Here is a 5,571-nt window from a genome sequence, read left to right on the forward strand (position 1 = left end):
GGGGATCCCTGTTCCGTTGCGTGCCCCGCGAGGCGTGCGCGCCGCCCGACCGGTGCAGGGGGAGCTGTGTACGTACTCCGTAAATGACGCAATCGGGTGGTGGGCGCTTCGCGTGGCAGAGGGTGGAAGCGACTCGGCTATTAGATTCATAATGTAATTAAATAGACTTTACTTTACAAGAAGTTGGATGCTCCGCTGTTCAATAGTAAAAAGCATACTTCCCCTCAAGAAATGAAAATATCCTCCAAAATAGCAAGGGTGGGAGGAGGGTACACTATAGATGAGGTATACTGAGGCCTGCAGGGACCCCGTCGTGTGAAAGGGGCCGTGCACTTTAAATGGGAAAGGACAGTCATTTTGCATAAGCGAGGAGCCAAGCTTAGAGAGGTAGATTGGGGGCGATCGTCCGTCATTGCCTGTTGCGGACCAGTCTCTGCAAGCTCTCATGGCGCCTGATGGGTAGGCAAAATCTCGCCAACAGCACATGCGTGTACTGCGGGGTGGCCTACCCTACGTCCCGCAGGCGCCAAGGCCAAGCACCGCACAGTTGGCCTCATAAATAAATAAATATAGAAAAACTGACGTAAATTTTCTAGACGACCCCTCATTGTCAGTAGTGCCCCCCCCCCCTTTCCCCTGCTCTACGCGGGTCGCAAGGGAAGTCCAAGTTGAGACAACTGAATATGCGAAATAGCGCAATGCACCACGCCACGACCCGTGCCGCCCGCGCCAGGTGGGCGCTCTGCTCACGCCATCCAGTTGTTGAAGGTACTCTGTCCCGCAGGCAGGCGTTGAGCGAGCTGCCATGGGGCCACACGCTACTGGTGAAAAAAAAAGGTGCGCAGGAGGGCGTATCTATGACAACCATCGCAAACAGCGCCACAGATTGTAACTTGTTTACAAATCGCAAATCACCCAGAAGCAGTTTAGGCCACAGTAAACCAAACTGACGGACTTTGAAGTTTGAACGCCCGTCACGGGCCGATTTTGTGGGAACTCGGTGGGATTTTACTCGCAGGACCCAGCTACCGACCAGCCAGCAGCCAGCTACCGCGAGCCACCTTCTTAATGTTCTCCATTGTTGCAGTGTCCACGCAGTCACCTATAGTTGAAATACTTTTTATTAGCACGCAAAATGTTTTTCTCTGGAAGATTGCCAGTTTATTTAAATTAACTCTTTACAATATGGGACAGAGCTGCTGTTTCAAAGAAACCCAACTTCTTTTCTTTCTTTCTTTTTCATACTTCTTTTTTGGTTTTAATATTTGATAATAATGATACCTAACTCGTGGAAAAATCCTAACGCCGCACTGGAGAGGCGAGGGGCGCACCTAGAAATGGGCCCAGAAGACTTCCGCAGCGCTGCTCTCGCGAAGTCGTTCCTCCGGGAATACGGCGAAGGAAATTAACGTCATGCGATAGAGGAGATAATGACGTTTCCAAGCAGGCGACTTGTGCACTAATAGTGGACGGGGCACGGCGGCACGGGGGAGCTCCCGGGAGCGAGGACCGCTGCGCCCCGCCGGACAGTCAGCCCCCCGCTCAGCGGCGAGTCTGCCCCCCCCCCCTCCCCACCACCTCCACGGAGGCTGGGAGGAGAGACAGATTGCACTGCGCGGCCCCTTTTTGACGTCGCGAACGTCAGCGTCCTTTTGTCGCCGCGACGCGTGCGAGTCGCGGGAGTGGTCGCGATGTCGTTCGCGGAGTGGCAGCGAGCGCGCAGCGCGCGCCGCTCTGCCTTGATCAGTACTGTGTAAAACCTTGCATCTTCCTCCGAAAGAATAGCAGCATTTCAATGTGACGAAAAATGATAACAATTTTTTTTCCACAAAATTTTGCATTGAAAAGAGATGGGCAAAAATTTGACTTAGAAAGTGGCCATAGAGACGACGCTCTATCAGTTACTCTACGTGTGACTAACAGTGCCGGGCCGCGCGCCACAGCCCGGCAGCGGCCGAGAGGCAGGCGCCAAAGGATGACCCAAAGGATTTCCCGTCCCGTTTGTTTTCGCACAGCATTCTGTTTCCGGATTACGGCGCGCCTCGCCCCACTGATTTCTGGCTTTTTTTTTCTTTTTTTGTTTTTTTGAGGTCGGTTCGTTTTGATGGTGCGCGCTTGGATACTGGCTAGACCGCGCGGTCGCCTGCCCTGCCCTGCCGCTGCGGGATGCTGCGAGCAGCGCATGCGCGATTCACGGAATGATCCTTTTAGGTTCCAGATCTTTTCCGATTACTATTCCTAGGAAGATTCCCTAGGATAAAATGCGTCGGTTTACCACACTCGCGCCGCTGTGGACAATGTGAGTGGATTTTTCCACCGAGTGGGAGAGGCGGCGTGTCAGGCCCTGCGGGGAAGTCCCTCCGCCTGCAGCGGGCCCGCTCTATACCATGTGTCAACGCCACGACACAACTGAGGGGTCGCCAACTCACCTCAACACTGTACGAAGTATTTAAGTAGTATGTGGTGCACGTTTTAAGGGATTTTATGTCATTTAATGTTTATGTTTTTAATATTATTAAGTATTATAGACTACTATCAGGTATTATAAGGTATTATGGGGCTATTTCGGGGTATTTTGTGACATTATGGAGTATTATTAAGTTATTATGGGACCCGTGTACGGAGTATTATGTGAGTTGGCGACCTCTCGGACACAACCGTATGCTGGGCTGCCGACTCGCTCTACCCGTAAGGCGCCATGGCCCCCCTAGGGTATGCAATCCCGCAACACTGTTGTGTCGTGGCCCCGACACCCGACACACGGTACGAGACGACACCCAGAAGTTCCCCGTACTGCGCTCGCCGTGCACTTCTTGTAGTTGTGCAAGCTGGAGAGCGGGTTGGAAGAACCCTGCACTCGCGGCGAACACATCTGGATGCGGTGTTGACAGGTGTTCAGCTCAATACTCGAAAACCCAAGCTAAAACCACAAAGCATGCATGTAGGTGATGGCAGATCTCTGCTGCTCGGGTCGAACTGCAAACATTTTCTGTTACCAAAAAAATCATGATGTGACTCGTATGACAAAATGTCGGTTTAAGTGATAAGATTTGGAAAAGACGAAAATGTTATCAAATATTAAATGACAACGAAATTGTCTGCAATGACTATTTCATCACATATTAGACAAAATATCTAACAGTTAACATTAACAGCGCATGTTTCGGTTCGCACTCAGTTATGCGTCGACACGTTTCGCCTGAAGCGACCACTTTTAACGCGAAGCCGAGAGGAGGAGGAGCGGGATTGGCAAATAAACAAGGACGGTGGTGGCCCTGAGTCCTGAGTATCCCTGCCCCTTGGTCTGCGCCACAGCCGGCCCGGCCCGGCCCGGCTGGTGGTGGTGGTGGTTTGTATCGCTTCGAACTCGAACCCGGTCAGTCGCCGGTCGGGTTCCGGGTTCGTGGGGCGAGGTGTGGCGTGGCGGAGGCCTGCACAGTGTCGTATCTCGCCCCGGCGGGTCGGGAGGCCCGAGCTCCATGGCGCAGGAGGGCAAGGACCGCGCCAAGTCGGAGATTCACAAAGAGTTATGGCTATACGCGCTGGATTTTTTTGTTTTGTTTTGTTTTTTTGCGTCTTCACACATGATGCTCCTCTTGCTCAATAAGCAAGGAATCCAAAACTATATCGCTAATACAAACTAAATAAATGTTGGGACCCTGTCAAACGTTGTCGCGCACCACCTTGAACACCAAAGCGACGATTTCGCCACACACAATTGCTTGGGCGGCGACGTTTTGTAAAACAATTTTTTAACGAGTTGGATGTCACAACCTCGTAGTTGGAGTAGCCAGAGTGCTTTAACGCCCTTTTCTCTGTGTGTCCCAGGCTGGCCGCGACATGGAGTGACCGAGCCGAGCCCACACTTCGAGAGAATCTTTTTAAAGGACAAAGGTGAGTTTGAAGATGTATACTAGCGGAAACTTTCCATACTTTTGGTTTGATTAACAAGGGAAAATTCTTGCTAGTTAATGAAGTCAAAGTCAAAAAATATCGATACACTCGGACTCGACAAGTGTATACACAAGTGTATACACTTGTCTTATAAGACATCTGGTATTTCAGACTTTTAGACTGTCACACAGTTTTCAGAGCACTGAGCACAGAGTCGTCCCTACCATTATTTAAAAGGGGAATCCTCAACTCTGAAGAGGTTGCCCTTGAACGAACATTTTGCTAAGAGTACTTCACGATTTTATTTCATGGGGAAATTTCCTGGTGGCGCGACGGATATTTTCCACTGTCTGTGACAGGGGCTCGGGCAGGGGAGGCGAGTCTGGCCCATGGCCTGGCCACCGGTCGGGTCAGTGGCTGCGGTGGAGGCCTGTCGCGTGGAGGGCGGGATGGGCTGGACGGCCCCGGATGAATCACAGAATTCAGTCGAAAATGATCTAGATGAAGGACTGCGACTCGTGTTACAGTGGTTAGAACAAATGTGGCATATGGGTTATAGCGTGAGAATAGCTGAACGCATGCCATGAACTGATGAAGTGTGCAATACTGTCACTGTCAAGCACTCGTAGGTGTTTAACCTCCGGGTCTAATACCTGCAAGTACTTATAAGCTGCGAATTTGAGTGCTTGACGAACGTGACACTACATGATATTCTAATCGATTGTGACACAACTCGCATTTGATTGAATGCGACGTCGACATAGTGTTTGAATAACACTGCCTGCGCCGGCCGGCCGGGCCCACAAGCGAGTCAAGTCCACTCACTCGCTTCTGTGCGTGTGAACTGACTGTAGGATCCGGTTCACCCCCCCCCCCTTTACCCCGCAAGAGCGGGTACGAGGCAGAAATGGGGCGGGGATGAGGGGGGATAGCATGCATACGCACACAACTTGGACGCGACCGCAGCGGCACAGCACACCACAAAAAAATAGATAGTGGGATTATTTCACTCGAGTGAAAGAAACACACAATGGTGTGATATGGACGACACATTAAAATCACACAAAACGAAGACAGAGTGGCTCGCACTGCTTGCAGAGAGTATTAAGTGGCGATCAACCTTGGTCCGGCAGAGCGTGCGCACCACTGCACTCACGGCCGGGGCCGGGCCGGTCGGGGCGGCAGAGACGAGTCGTCCTGTTCCTGCATCAGGTCGTCCTTCCGACAGGCCGTGCTGCTGCTGCTGCTGCTGCTGCTGCTGCTGCAGCGGCAGGCTCGCTGCGTTACAGGCTCTTGCACGGGGGCTGCGACTGGAACCTCGACCTGGCTGGGCGCCGCGGAGCCGCCCGGAACCTGATGTTGAGCGCCTCTTTTCTCTTATTCTCTCCCTCTCTCTCCTCCCCGGCGGCCCCGCTCAGCCCGGCTCAGCCCTGCTGGAGGACGCGGCTGACGTCACGGGGCCGCCAGATCGGCCAGAGCTCCACCCCTTTCAGACGTCTTTAACGTCCGACACGCAAAGATAAGCAGACGCCGCGCCACGCCACGCCACGCCACGCCACGCCACGCCGCTCCGCGCCACGCCACGCCACGCCACGCCGCTCCGCGCCACGCCACGCCACGCCACGCCACGCCACGCCACGCCGCGCCGCGCCACGCCACGCCGCGCCACGCCACGCC

At 53.3% G+C, this 5,571-nt stretch overlaps 1 protein-coding gene across 1 annotated transcript in view; it reads left to right on the top strand.

Moving 5' to 3' along the window:
• LOC113209609 (diacylglycerol lipase-beta-like) overlaps positions 1-5,571 on the top strand; it is a 30,608-nt gene that overhangs the window by 19,144 nt on the left and 5,893 nt on the right. Inside the window, exon 2 of the mRNA XM_026427232.2 lies at positions 3,829-3,894. The gene's annotated coding sequence lies outside the window, so the exon portion shown is untranslated. The remainder of the gene's footprint in view (positions 1-3,828; positions 3,895-5,571) is intronic.

Source organism: Frankliniella occidentalis, unplaced genomic scaffold (genome assembly GCF_000697945.3).
Source record: "Frankliniella occidentalis isolate FOCC.00 unplaced genomic scaffold, Focc_3.1 Scaffold93, whole genome shotgun sequence".
In the NCBI taxonomy this organism is placed as follows: Eukaryota; Metazoa; Arthropoda; class Insecta; order Thysanoptera; family Thripidae; genus Frankliniella; species Frankliniella occidentalis.